The 15,430-nt window shown below is 40.2% G+C and overlaps 1 long non-coding RNA gene across 2 annotated transcripts in view; it reads left to right on the top strand.

Moving 5' to 3' along the window:
* Positions 1 to 15,430, top strand: part of LOC126295188 (uncharacterized) — a 57,729-nt gene that overhangs the window by 35,678 nt on the left and 6,621 nt on the right. Inside the window, exons 1-2 of one of the 2 annotated variants that reach the window (XR_007552404.1) lie at positions 1,958 to 3,757; positions 13,569 to 13,676. This is a non-coding gene — a long non-coding RNA (uncharacterized LOC126295188). Of the gene's footprint in view, positions 1 to 1,957; positions 3,758 to 13,568; positions 13,677 to 15,430 lie in introns of those variants that run through there. The other variant, XR_007552405.1, reaches the window with a different exon arrangement.

Here is a 15,430-nt window from a genome sequence, read left to right as displayed (position 1 = left end):
GCAAAGGTGACTGTCACCTCGTGGTACGTAGTGGATACGATTGGGTTATCTTGTATCTGCCCGAGTAGACATCCTCTGCTGTGACTCACCTGACAGATGGACCTGACGTACGGCAGTTCTTATATTGAAATATTTCCTGTGTATCACAGTGGAAGTTTCGCTGAGTGATGTAGTACGTCAGTTGGTGGATATGCTGCTAATGTCAAAACACCTTTTTTCATTACTTGTACCTTGACTTGAAAAAGAAAGAAAAAAAGAAGTTTCTCCCCCCTCCGTCCCTCCCTCACCCCCTCCATCTCCCTCTCCTTCCCCAATCCCTCCCTCTGCCTCTGTCCTTTCTCCCTCCCTCCCTCCCTCCCCCCCCCCCTTCCCCTGCAAAAAAATCAGCATCCAGCTATATTGTGTGCATCTCATATTGTTGACTACTTCTCGTTTTTGGCGTGCTTCTGAGTGCTTTCTTCTTTTGTAAACCACATATATTGTAACAAAAAAAATGTACTCAGAAAACAACTTCAAACAGTTCTGTCTGCTCGACAAATTTCTTTTGCAGTGATCAGTCAGTTAATAGTGGTGCTACTAACTCCAATCTCTTTTGTTTCATGACCTTTCCTTATGCATTGTCACAGCCATCTTCTTCCACAGAGGCTGGTGCGACTCCGTGATAGGGATCTGTTGCTGGGAGAGAACTTTACGAATAACAAGTGTGGTCAAATGTGAGGTGCCGGCAGCAGTGATGCCATCCTCGTTGCCATTCAGTTAGCCATGCACATGTGGGGAAAGTCCATGCTGTCAACACGCATGCCTCGTTTTCCAAAATACATTAAATAAACTTTCTTCAGTAGTTGACGGAATCATTTGTCGATCCTAAATACCCTGTGTAACATGTAACTTTAACATAGTGATATGTTACACTATAATACCTCGCCACAGAGGGTGACTGACCAGCTTTAAATTTGTGCCGAAGCATCCACTGGGTAAACTGTAAGAAGCTCATGCTCCCTCACTGTCGAGTGTAGCTGTGAATCCTGCTCACTTGCAATACACAGATAACTGACTTTTCCAGCTTTCAGTTTCCTATTGCAAAAAGTATTCAGTTGCCATGATGACAAAGTAGACTCTGCTTAAACCAACAGTGAAGAAAACTGGCACCAGATCTGAGTGACTGAAATCCAGAAATTACTGATTCTTAGTTATTCTTACTTAATTCTTAGTTATGTATTTTTATGTTGTGTGTACATAATTGTTAGCAGCTCAGAAATCATCTTTATTGCACAGTAACAGCACAGCTGGAATTGTAAATATTCTCTGGTATTAACTGTTACCTCACTTTTGCAGCACGTCTGGTGTACACTATACAGGGTGTCCAAACAAAACACTGACAACACTTACTATGTTATGCACAAAGGCAAACTAATCGGTTTTCAAGAAGGAACCCGTATCCGACAATGCACGTCTTCGGTGCCAGAGAGCATCAGAGTCAGAAAATGAACAGTTGTGACCCTTTCTTTCTGATCTGTTTTGGTATCTGAATACGGAAGGTTTGCAACCCTTTAGCCATGTGTAGTTCAGATGGACGACCTGAAAGTGTGTACGCTACATTCCTCCTACACACAGCCCTTGTGTGCATCCTACTGCAGACCTCGTGTGGTACGCAAGTGTAGTGACATTGTTGACGGCAGTGTGACATGTACCGATACACAGTTTTGGAAATGACTGACGTGGTGCTTGCAAATGGCAAAGTGGATTGCAGTGGAGAAACTGCTGCAAGATTGTATGTGGAAAGTTTCCCAAACAGATGTATACCACATTTGTGGCCATTGAGAAACACCACAGAGAAGCTGGAAAGTTGCACGTGGGTATTCTCAGCCTGAGGTGTGTCCGTTGTACAGTATTGTGGGGGAGGGGGGGGGGGGAGTAGCAGGAATTGGGCTGCAGTGGGGGGGGGGGGGGGGGGGACACATTGTTTCAGCCAGGTACATTATGGTCACGCCACCTGAGCAACTTTGCAAAGTTGTCACTGTGAATGCATTGGTCCACGTGCGAGAGGGTTTTTTAGTAAAATGCCTTTTTTTTCCATTTCGGCAAAAATGTGATGGCAGGTTGTTGAGAGCAATGCGCAGCCAGCTGTGAAATTTCGTTTCCTGTTGGGAAATCGGCTGTGGAAACTATTTTAGTGCTTAAGCTGGCCTATGGGGCTGCTGCCCTAAGTAAAACCAGAGTCTACGAGTGGTTTTGGCATTTTAAAAATGGAGAAATGCCAGTTGAATACCAACCCATCCAGGATGCCCCTCAGTGTCAAGAAGTGACGAAAAAGTTAAGTCAGTGATCGACTGTGTGAGATGTCTGCAATATGATGGAGTTCAATTCAGAGGGTTTTATTCGAAGATTTGCATACGAGAATGGTTGTAGCCAATGATCAAAGGGAGCGTCAACTTCAGGCGTGTTTTGAGCTTCAGAATCAGCTCAAAGAGGACCCCTGAAATTTTCTGAGATGATTACTGGTGGTGAATTGTTGTGCTATGGCTACGACCCCGTAACGAAGCAGCAATCGAGCCAGTGGATGATGAGTGGCACTGATTATCCAACACCACCATCACCACCACCCCGTACTCACTAGATGTCATTTTGTTCCCCAGACTCAAAAGGGACATGAAAGGAAATTGTTTTGCTACTGTGGAGGAGGTAAAACAAAAATCACTCGAAGGCATAAAGAACATCCCGATAAGTGAATATCAACAATGGAATGGTTGTTTGAAGTGCATTGTGGTCAGTGGAGAATACTTTGAAGCCGATCAAAATATGGGGTAAAAATATTAAGAAATAAAGACAATACGACGAATTTCCAGACATTATGAAGACTTTCTTGTGGTGGTTTTTCTCTTCCAACCACCCCTCTCTCCCTTGTATAGTACTAGCACTTTGTGCTTGGTACTTGCAAATACTATCCCCACTACACTGTTTTTCCTCTGGTAGGTGCCGAAATGTGATGTGGGACTGCAACACTCGGCTCAGACACTAAAATTGGAGGAAGCTTTGCCGACAAATTTCGAAGAGAACCGTGCCACCAGCATTCGGAAGATGGCACAGGCACTGTACACGGGTAAGGGTGCTGCGTGATGCACTGTCTACAAAAAGTCCAGGCATTACAGCCGGAAGACTAGCCACGACGGATGAAATTTGTGCAGTGGTATTTTTCAACAATGCATACTCCAGCCACAATTCCTGAGCTTGGTACCATTTATAGATAAAAGCACATTTCCTAGGTGTGGCATATTAAGCCTAAACAACATGCACTTTTGAGCAGACGAAAATCCATATGCACATGATTCAAAATTGTCAACGCACATAAAGTAGAGATGTGTTGTCTACCCTATTGGATGTAGTGCCACTAAAATCTTCGGATGGACACGTGCTGCCAAACGCTGGAGCTCCGGCACACTTAGATGCCAATGTGCAGAATCACCTGAACATCACATACTCTAATTGTAGAGAGCATGACGTGCTACTCGTGTTGGACTGATTGACATAATGTGGAACACATACCCATCTCAGTTTTAGACACTCACCAGCACCCAAGCCGTGTGTTACTGGATATGGGTTCCTTCTTGAAAACCGATCATTGTGCCTTCCTGCACAACATACTAAGTGTTACCTATGTTTTGGGACACCCTGTATGCACAGTTCGATCATTCGTTCGTTGTGGCTATTGGCATCGCGGATTCCAGAGCAATTAAATTGTCCAGGGTGCTGTTCAGTGGTGAGTACATTCAATTTCAGCACTCTCTCTCTCTCTCTCTCTCTCTCTCTCTCTCTCTCTCTCTCTCTCTGTGTGTGTGTGTGTGTGTGTGTGTGTGTGTGTGTGTGTGTGTGTGTGTGTGTTACTGTACTTACTCAACTATAAAATGACATTTTTTCTCCACTGTATCATTTGATGAATACAGAATCATCTTACATTCACAAATAAAGCTTTGGATGCGGAAGTAAGTGTTTTTACGAAGTATGCACACATCTGCCACCTCCAGCATCCTGGGCTGAAATGCTGGCTTTCCATCGCATAGCGATATTAGTATACATAGTGATATCAATTACTTAAATAACCACAGAGATGAAATTTGAAGTCAAGCTATTTTGCTCACTGTTCATAGTTCATTATTTTAGAGAAAGTTAATGTTTTTTAGTGATGTAACACTTTCTAAGCTTAATTTGGGCACTTTTCACTAATAGGAAACGCTTTCAGTATGTATTCCACTGAGCAGTAATAAGAAGTGTGGAAGTGCTGTAACAAATATATTTGAGAAGGCTGTGCACAGAATCACAGTTTGGGGGGGGGGATCTTGCTGCTCAGTTCCTATTTGAGCTAGGAGCAGGGGATAAATACTTACAGTTTAGCCTGGACCAGCAGCAGTTTGTACAGCCATTTGAACATATGTCTTACTGTAGCTATGTTACTGTGTATTAAGCAAGGTTCGAACAATGAGCCATAGATGCTGTCCAGGCAAATTGTGGAAATCAGTTAATTTGTTTTGCAAAAGATATTAATTGGGCTGAAATTAATGCTTATCTAATGGCACCATTTGTATGTGCAGCGTTCAGATTTTACATGCAAAAAACGTTTTTCTGGGTTTTTGAAGCACACTGTGTTTACATTTAAACTTTTACAAATTGGTGCAAGCTATGCATTAAGATAGATAAATGGATAAATTCAAAATTAAATTTTTTAATCACATAATATTTACCCATTGTCAAGGTCCGCTGGATTGAAATCAAGCTAAATGTGTAGCATGTTAAATTCATTCTTATATGAACTAGTGTGTGGAAGTGATTTAAAGTGATTCAAAAAATTTAAAAATGCATCCTTATGACTAAATTTTAAACATTGCTTTAAAAAAATCTAGCTTTAGTCAGATTCTATATGCAAAGTTCCCCCCTCCCCCCCGACCACGCCCCGCGTTGTTTCTATGTTTCAAACTTGGGCGAATCAGTCCTAATTTTTCTAGAGACAAATGAATGCAATTAATGATTGTCATGTTGTTTTGTGAAAGCCTTATCCAATACCACAGTGTAAGCCTTAGTTGACAATAATTGACATTGGTTGCCAAGCTATGGTGGTCTAAAGTCGAAATTATGGTTGAGTAAAAGTTGAGAACTGCAATGAAAAAGCTATCGTAGCACAAAAAAGGGTGAACATTCTTTGGGCAGAGCTGGAGATGTAAAAGTAGGGAACTAGCTTTTTGATTTATCTGGCAGCTTTAAGGTCATTTAAATCAAAACATCTTGACATATTTGTGCCTTTTTTTACGAGTTAACCCAACTTTCCCATTGAAGTAAGCTCTCCCAGCTGCAAAATGTTGGCATACCTGCATCTTGCTATTTGTTAGGCTAAAGTCCCTGATTCTGTGCCCAAAATCCAGAAAATTCACCAGCTGTACTAAACAATTTATCATATCGTGTAGCTACCCTGGACATGAATAAATAAATAAACAAAATATCATGTAGCTGAAGAGCTTACATATAACTGTTAAAGTTTTTTCTTGGGGAATAAAATCTTAGTGGATTTGTTTCTGGGGGATGACTTCATGTGTCATGGTATTGTATCTGATGCAATGCATTATACAGTCAAACCACCGTATAACGATTACCAATACGACGATTTTGTATGGCCCTAGCTGATCAGGCAAGACTTGCGGCGCTTTATTTCTAGAAGCTTCACTACATACTACAGTACTGTATTTATCCTAGTAGTAAAGAAAACTTAGTGTACAGCTGCGGGAGAGCTGTGCTGACCGACAAATTCAGAGAGCTCCTTTGTTTGAACGAGTGTTTAATTTATCCATTGTTGACCTTCAGTAGCAGACAAGAAGTGTTTTTTTGGGTTCATATGCTGCTTATCTCCGTGATTTTTGCAATCTGTGAAGTTGTTAGTTGCTGTAAACACTTTGGACTTTACTAAGATTTGGACAGTGGCTGGTACTCGGAAACAAATAAGCTTGGAGGCAAAAATGAAGGTTTTCAGAGACATTGATAGCAGAATGAAACAAGGAGACATGGCGAGGAAGTATGGATTTGCACAATCAATGTTAGCTACATTCCTTAGAAAATGAGAAGAAATTGAAGAAAGTTTTGTAGGTGGCAAATTTAACCCTTGAAGGAAAAGAATGAAAACGTCTGCTGCTGACGATGTGGACAGTGCTACACTGCGATGGTTTAATGAGTTTTCACAGGCTTAATTTGGTACCTTTTCTGCTAAAGAATCGATCTAATACATATGAACTGATTTCCTAATGTGCACAAGGCAAATAACACTAACATAAGTAATATGAAAGGGCACGAATCATCCCACAGCATGTACTTGTCATATGTCGCAAAAGGCAGATCGTGCAGGAAAATACTTTGTTTCGCAGCAACTTCGCTGCTATGCTGCGTAGAAAATGGTCCAAGTTTTGGACGTCTTCCCTAGGAACCGTTCACTTTAAAACTAAATGTCTTGAAATTTGTGTGTCCAGTAGTAAGATTTTCGTAGATTACAGCACACACATTTGTAGTGTAGACCTCAAGTTACAGAATTTTCCTGTCACAAATAAGAGAGTCCTTACCATTTTTCTAAAAAAAACTTTTTCTTAGATCACGATAAACTTACAATAGAAAGCTTGGATTAGTTTTGAAGTTTTTTTCATTATCAAAAACTGCAACCACTATGACTGCACAGTAGGGTACTGAATTTGTAAAGAGTACTATTACTCAGTGGTTGCACTGGAATGTGTGGCTCGTCGACAGTGGCCGTAGCTGGCAGCAGTCGTAGGGCAGTCAGCCAGCTGCCAGCAGCTGGGCAGGCAGGACGTGCTCTAGCAATAGCGGAAGGCTTAAATTCGCTCAATATTTCTGCAAAATAGACAAATTTTTGTTGCCTCTTCGTTGCAACTGGTGCTGGGTTGTGGGGTAGCATTTAAATCCAGGGTGTACGTAAAGTCCGGGAACACTGTCAGTTATATATTGCAAAAGAATTAACATTGCACAGATGTCATTTTGAAGAGAAACTCTGAAAGTTTTTTTTTTACAAACATTCGGTATGCGAGCCATGAATGGTCCGGCAGACGTCGGTACAGTAATCGAATTCTTACCATTCCGGTCCCAGCGTGGCGTCGTAGACTGTGGCAGTTGCTTCCCATATTCTCTCCCGTAGTTTTGCTACATCACGTGGTAGAGCCCGTATGTACACCAGATCTTTAATTTGCCCCCACAGAAAAAAGCCACACGGAGTGAGATCTGGTGATCGGGGAGGCCACTTCGTGAAACAGCTGTCCTCTTCTGTAGCACGGCCGATCCATCGGTGTGGCAGCTCCGTGTTCAGGTACCCACAAACTTCACGATGAAAATTGGGTGGATCCCCATCCTGCTGAAAGGTGAACGGGGAGTCCGATTGCATTTGAGGCATCAGCCATTACTGCAACATGTCCGAGTAGGAATATCCAGTGACAGTGCTCTCGTCGAAGAAGAACGGCCTGTACAGTTTTCGATGTGACGAGGCTCAAATAACCTTTACCTTTGGCGAATCACGCACAAATTCATTGCATTTGTGTGGATTCTTTGTACCCCAGATTGGACAATTATTTCTGTTGACTTCCCATTAGTGAGAAAAGTGGCTTCGTCGCTAAAAATCAATCAATCAACAATGCCATCCCCATCCTCATTCAGTTGTTGCAACCCCAAACAATGCTTGTCTTTCTCATCGTCATTGAGCTTCTGCACTAGCTCCAATATGCATGGTTTCATAGACAGCTTCCGTTGCAGGAGTTTCCAGATTGTCATGGAGCCATTTCAAGTTCACGGGATGCACAATGCACAGATTTCTTTGGCCTCTTTACGAATGTCTCTTGTACGCAGTCCACATTGAGATCACTCACTCTGGGCTTTGCCAGGCACAAGCAACCTGCCGTAATGAATTTGTTGTGCCTGTGGTAAGTGGTCGTCTTTGTTGCTGGCTTCTTTCCGTACTTAGTTCTACACATCAGGTGAGCAGCTGTAGCGCACTTGTTTTTGGCAAGCTCCAACACACAGCTCCGCACCTGAACTCGCCATGTTTCTGACTAGCACTGACTATCGGCAAATTACCGAACTACACTGTGGCAATATAAGTGAAAAAAATCTTTCAGGGTTTCACTTCAAAGTGACATATGTATGATATCAGTGCAATGTTTGACTCTTGTGCAATAAATAATTGAAAGTGTTCCCAGACTTAACGTACGCCCTGAATTATGGATACGATTTTGTATTCACAGAAGCAGCTTTGGTAGCTGACGACATGCACTGATTCAGTTTGATGATTTTGAAGGGTAGGATGGGGCACAGTGGCAGCAAATTTCATTCATTCTACCAATCATGGTAGGGTTTCACGTGTCCTGTGCATTTTGTGAACATCTATCACCACTGAATAGCATTTCGTCTGATTTTATATGCAGTCAGAACTGAAGTGACTTCACAAGTGGGCAAATACTCAGCAGTAGTATGTATATCTACAAGAAACAAATTAATTCTAACATTAATATTTTTGCACAGAACACTAGGAATGGGCATAAAAAATGATGTGATAGACTCAAGAACAACACTAAAAGAAGTAAAGCTCAACAGCACTGTTGATTTTCAAGGTTGGCAGCAAATGATGAAGCACAGTTTTTGGACAAAGTTGTGCAGTTTCTGCTGACTCACACAGGCAACACAAAACTGCTTTTAAGACAATGGTTATTCATCTTGTTCAAACAGCAAACATCATTGCAGCAGGAAAAAAGTTTGATGTCACAGAAGTGAATGTTCGTAGGAGTCAAATAAATAATAAATTAAAGAAAGCTAGTTTTACATGCCAAACTTTCTGGAGACGAAATTAAGGAAGGTTTCAGAAATTGGAGCTGCAGGTTATTCAGTATGTGCTCGTGAAAAGGCTTTCCAATTATTCAAAAAATTATCCAAATGAAGCAGCTGGAGATAAAGAGGAATTTTGCGACTGCACGCATTGCCGAAATCCAAGCGAGTGTGAGTTGCTTTGTGGCGAGGATACAGTGTGTGGGACTAATGTTGTTATGCCGAACCACACTAACTCACTTGCTTCGTGTGGCATTTGATCAGAATTTAATGGGAGGTCATTTACATATTAGAAACAGTGTATCTAATATTGGACCTAGTGGAACTAAATTATTGATTTGTTGAATTGTGCTGCACAACTTTCCCTATCTGTATTGTTAAGTATGGTGTATGTAACATTGTTAAATGTACTGTTAATTCCATAAAACCTTCTGTGATATACAGTAAAATGTCTCGAATAGAGAGAATACTGATACAGATATTGAAGATAGTCTTGTAATGAATTCGTAACCCCTGAATTGAACATTGGCAGTTACCACATATTATACGCATTACAATTTTTCTGTTGTTGGCATCTGATTTGACCTGATAAGTTTTTTGGTGTCGGAGAACCTTTCCTGACCCATTGTGAAGATTTAACTTTGGTATCAACATTATATGCGTAAACCTATGTCTCATCACCAGTTAAGATTCTCTTAAGTTACATTTCATTCTTATTTGCACAATCCAAAAGTTCTTCACATATTGCGATGCAAAGGTCTTGCCGGACTCGACCTGTGAGCCGTGGGATCAACTTGACAGCAACACGCTACATTCATGATGCTGTGGCAGGATTTCGTAACACGATTCCACTGAAAAGCTACATTTTTTGTTTTCCGTCTTCAATTGGTACGCACAGTTTTGTTGGCATTCCTGACATTGTCGTCGGTGTCCTGAATGAGGATCATCTTTAAACCGTGTAAACCATTTGTAACACAGAGTATGGCTTAAGCACTCGTCACCGTAGGCTTCCAGCATCATTTGGTGTTTGTCTCTGTAAAGGTTTTCCTGAGGAATGTAATTGAGACTTGTTGCTCCTCTAACTGTCATCTCTAAATTCAAAAACTGTGCGACAGAATGTTCTACTCAGTACGTCACAGAACAACAACTGATAGACATAAAACAATGAAACTTCTGGTAGTTACACATTAAACTCAGGTGTGTGCAGGAATGCCAGTTGCACTTCACTCTGACATGCCATTGGTGCGAAATTATGAATGTTTTGGAATTTCTGAGCAGACAGGGTGTATACATCCGGGAGATCCGGGAAAAAACCGGGATTTTTTTTAGAATTCCGGGAACTTTCCCTTGTTTTAGTTAGCAGATTAAATTTTTGTGATTTTGACTGGTAAGAACCAATACTCTAACTAAGGATATTACTGTATCCTGCTTCTGCAGAATAATGCTGCAGCAAAAAAACATGAACGAGAGGAAAAAAAAGATAAAACTTAAGTTGCAAAGGAAATCCGCCATATACAACAACAAAATACAGTGCACATAGAAGCGTCTGCCAACCAAAGCGTCCCAAAGGCTTTAGGAAGAATATGCAGTGCTTCCTAACAACAAATTGCCTCTGATGAGCGTGACATGACTGCTGTTTACATTTGATTCATTTGAGCAGCTGCGGGCGGGCTCTTGTGCGTGCGCAGTTGTCGCCTATGAGTAGTACCTTCTCCCGCTTCTGGCTATAGATGTGTGGCTGAGCACCACTATCTAAATTGCTCCAGTTCAGAAATATCGTAGATCCAGGGCTGATGCACAGAGCAGTTGGAGTTGTAGTGGGGAGGTGGGTAGTCTCCACGTGACCTGTGTTTGTTTAGTAATTTTGCTGTTTCCTCTTCCTTTATTGCTCTCTCATTAAATGAAAACAAAACAGATTTATGTGGTCAGGAGCTACCAAATGAATTAAAATATGTTCACATAATTATGGAAGGCTAAAATATGTTGTTAGTTTCAGGTTTTATTTCCACCTTTGACAGTCAAGCATTAACCACCTTGCAGAAAAATGAAGTTATTTTTGTCTGTTTGCTAAAGAGATTTGGCTTTTATTAATATTTTGCGCTGAGGCAGTCAATTTATTTGAAACGAAGTGTTTAATTTCACACTGTTGGCTAGTTTCAACTGTTCGCTGCATTTCAAGTCCACATTTTCCACCTTTTAGCTCGTATGTCATAATGCCATAATAAAAAACCAAACATGAGACAATACAGTACTGGTACTCAAGAACATTTACATCCGAATCTGGACATTCGAATGTGCACTTTAAGCCGAATTACTCATTTTAGTATAGTTCACGAAATTCCGATGCTCCTGAAGTATCCTTTGATGTCTTGTTTCTTTTATGACATAATGCAAGATCTTTTAATATTTTACACCTACGAACATGCGGGCGTCCTGCGTTATCGAAGCTGCGCAGGTGCAGTGACACCTTTTATCTGGTGCTCTCTGGCAACTGCTGAAACGAACCAGTTTCTAACAGGCCACGGGAAAATGTTGCAAATGGTGGTTTGAAAAGTGTTAATTTCAAAGTAAATTTCCTTTCACGCAAGATGAACTATATGCGAGAATGTACGATGTATTCCTTAAATCGCAGAGCGTTTGACTCTCGTTTAAAAATCAACTTTTTGAGGACGACCATCTAGAAGAATTTAGAGCCAAGAAGATCAGACATTTACGCCGTTATTAAAAATTTGTGTGATGTATCTAAAAATGTAACATGCGCAAGATGATCAGCATTTTATGTGGAAGTTTAGCTTCTCTTGCAGCTTATTAATCTTAGAGACCAATATTATATGTGAATGCTATGTATGTTAATTTAAACCATTAACTTTCTTATTTGTGTGTTCGCACTACTTAAGAGTGATCTTGCTGTTGGTCGACTACACTACGTGTCCTGTGCTGTCATCAGCTGCCGAGGTCACATAACATGAGATATGACTGGCTTACAAAAGCGCATCGCAATCTCGATTTCATTGCTTCGGAAATTAACATGCAGTGTTTGGTGGAATTCGAATTTATACTTCCAGTAAAACGAAGAAATGCAGCGTATATGTCAGTGCACATCAAAGATCTTTCCAAAACGTGTTTTTTCCCCCCTTGGGTTTCGTTTTCTAAAGTATCGGAAAATTCTACTTCTGTGTAGAAAACCGTAAACATTCTAAGGATTGATAAGTTGTACAGTGCCGAGGAAAAGTATACTGTCATTTAACACAGAAAAAGTGTATTTTCACCTGGGGAGAAAGTGTATTTTCAACCGGGAAATCCAAGAAAAATACAGGAATTTTTTTTTACCTTTCCACGTATACACCCTGGCAGATCTCGTAGATACCCTCCCCTCCTGTCGCCGCAACAATGCTGCCCCCACTGCACATACACTACTGTAGCATTCTTCTCCCCTCCATTTTTTTCTTTTCTATTGAGGGGGTGAAAAATTTCTCTCTTTGGGTCTTTCACTGCTATGATTGTAAACTGCCAATAGTTTTGGATGCAACTCTTTCCCGTAGCACTTGTCAGCTCTCTTTATAGCTAAGACTTCACACTCTCCATAAGTCAATACAAGATTAGATTTAAATTGTGGCTCTTGTTTTTGAAATAGTGACACTCTTAGTTTACTTTATTCCAAGTTCCTTGTAAGAAGTCCGTGCAGTGTGGATAGTCGCATGCAGCACTTGCTGTGATGTAAGGACATCTGCTGGTGAACTCCAGCCACAGCATACTGTCCTAAATAAGTATTTCAACTAACACAAAACATCACTGTAACCACCATAACAATATTCATTACACACACACTTGCTCATTTGTAGATAAGAGTGTAGAAAACTTCACACCTATAATGCATATGGGAATAATCACTCATTTAATTTTTAAAAATTCTGTACCCTCACAGCATTACAATAAATGTCTTAACTTTGTGGGATCATATTAAAAATATAATATACTTAAATAATTTGTAGATAGTATGGTGCTAATGAAGAATATCTGTTCGTCATTGGAATTGTTTAATACTATACAAACACTTTTTAGTAAAGTACTCGTGGGTGTATTCCCTTTTAAACTGTTTTGTATAATATGGCAGTTTGTTAAAAAATTTCATCACTGTGTTTTAGGCCTTATTAGATGATATGCACAACCTCTCATAGTGTTATAAGTATGTACAGCTTAGTTTAAACTATTGGATAGTTTTTATCTTAAAATCAGTTGTGCAATTTTAGAAAATAGTCTGCTAGCAGTGTAATTGATTTCTTACTTCTAAGCATCCTGTTACAAGAGTCATTATATCCGAGGCTGCACAACACAACCCTCATAGGCCTACTTCATTTCCATAAATATGTACCCTCTTAAATTGTGAGAAGCTCTTTCTCCCTCACTGTCTAGGGTACGTCTGAATCTTGCTTACTTGAGATAGTCAGACAACTGCCTTCTCCAGCTTTGTTTCCTATTGCAAAAGATATTCAGCTGCCATGATGACAATTGACCCCACTTTGATGAACAGTGAAGATAACTGGCACCAGATCTGAGTGGCTGAAATCCAGAAATTCCTATCAGTGCTCAGTTACGAATTTTTTTGTTGTGTGTACATAATTCTAAACAACTAAAAAATTATCTTTAATGCACTGAATCTGTACAGCAGTATTTATATATGCTGTCTGATGTTCACTGTAACTTGGCTTTTTCAGCGTGTCTCGTGGACAGCATGTCGTTTAAGAAAATGCTTAATTTTGTCATCATGGCTGTTTGCATGATGGAGTCCAAAGCAGTTAAATTGTCCAGGATGCTGTTTTGTGGTGAGTACATTCCGTTTCAGCATTTTCTATATATATATCTATCTATTTATATTCACTGTACGGGGAATGCATATAACACTTACCTGAGTAACTTACGTGTTTCGAAATTTGTGACCTTAAGTAGTGTATATTGGCACATACAATGATGGTTACCAGCACTTCTCCCCTTTGTTCCTTTATTTGCTCAACTAAGACGTGGCCTTTCCCCAATTTGTCATTTGAAAAATACAGTCTTACATTTTCAGATAAAGCTTTTATTGCTAAAGTCAATTTTTTAGCTTATGTATTGATATAGCACATGTCTTTACATTGACAGGTGAGTCTTTGGCAGTTCAGGTCACAGGCATATTTAATGTGACAGTTTCAGAAGGGCGGGGTAGGTTGCAATGGTACCAGGACACCCAAATACAGGGACAGTAGTAGCAACCGAGCAGCATATTTTGTCCTATTCCCAATCCCAGGAACACATTGAGCATACCTTGCTTCTTAAGAACATCTACTGCATTTAAACCGCAGTTTGCCAGACTCCAAATGCAGCTGGGGCGCAATTGATTTGACAAATACTTGTAGTGGTGTGTGTATTCTAACACAAATATATTCGCACTTAACGTCTGAAATGCAGTTAAATTAAGTACAAGGTTCAACAGTGGCTGCAAAGCAGCAACTTGTTGACAGCACTGTTGATTTTTGGGAATGGCAGCAAATGATGAAGCACAGTGTTAAGCCGAAGTGGTCAGATTTCTCCCAATTTAGCACTACTAAGCAGCTTGATTAATGTTCTAAGAATTATAGCTATTGATAATGGATGCAAATTTCATCTGTGATTCTGTTGAGAAATATGAGTCTACCAGTTTGCACTTCCCAATTGGCTTGCACAGGCAATACTGAACTGATGATACAGAATCCACAAACAGTTGTCCAGCAGGAAGAAAATTTGATGTAACAGAAGCCGATAGTGAATATTTGTAGGTTGTGTCAGATAAAGAATAAATTACAAATTACCAGTTCTACACACCAAACTTTCAGTGGACCAAATCGGGAAAGGTTTCGTCAATTGGAGCAGCAGGCTTTTCTGTGCTTCTGAGAGGAATGCAGTTAATGCTTCCCAGTTACATGTGAAAATGTGGACAGTTGTAGGGAAAGCGAATGGTTAACTGCAGTTTGTTTGGAGAGTTTTAGGAAAGTGCATTTCAGCTACAAAGGAGACCACTTATAGAAAACTTGTGTGACCATTTCTTTAGTGTTTGTAATGCCCATCAGGTCAGAGTAAAGGATGGCGTCACAGTGTGGTACTAGATTTGTTACCTTTAGATTGGATTGACTCATGATGTTTAGGGATACACGAGAGAGTGAGAGATTGTTTGGGCAAGACTCAGCATTAGGGGTGGGCATAAAATGATGATTGGATCCTTGTAGTGCCAACAGATTTGTCTCCTAATGTAACTGAGAACTTTAGAGAAACCTTCAGTTAACTTGTAAATAAGTTCCCCAATCACACTGTGATTATTGGTGGAGACTTAAGTTATCCAACAATCAAAAATTACAATTTTTGTAGTAGTAGCCATCATCTGAAACATACTAAATGCCTTCTATGAAAACTATCCATAACAGATAGTTTGGAACCACACTAATGATGGAAATATATTGGATCTAATGGCAAAAAATAGACCTGACTTCTTTGAGGATGTCCACATTGAAACTGGTATCAGTGACCATGATGCAGTTGTAGCAACAATGATTAGCAAAGTATAAAG

The sequence above is a fragment of the Schistocerca gregaria genome, chromosome 11 (genome assembly GCF_023897955.1).
Source record: "Schistocerca gregaria isolate iqSchGreg1 chromosome 11, iqSchGreg1.2, whole genome shotgun sequence".
In the NCBI taxonomy this organism is placed as follows: domain Eukaryota; kingdom Metazoa; phylum Arthropoda; class Insecta; order Orthoptera; family Acrididae; genus Schistocerca; species Schistocerca gregaria.
Note: the sequence above shows the minus strand (reverse complement) of the source record. Positions and strands in the feature narration are given on the sequence as shown.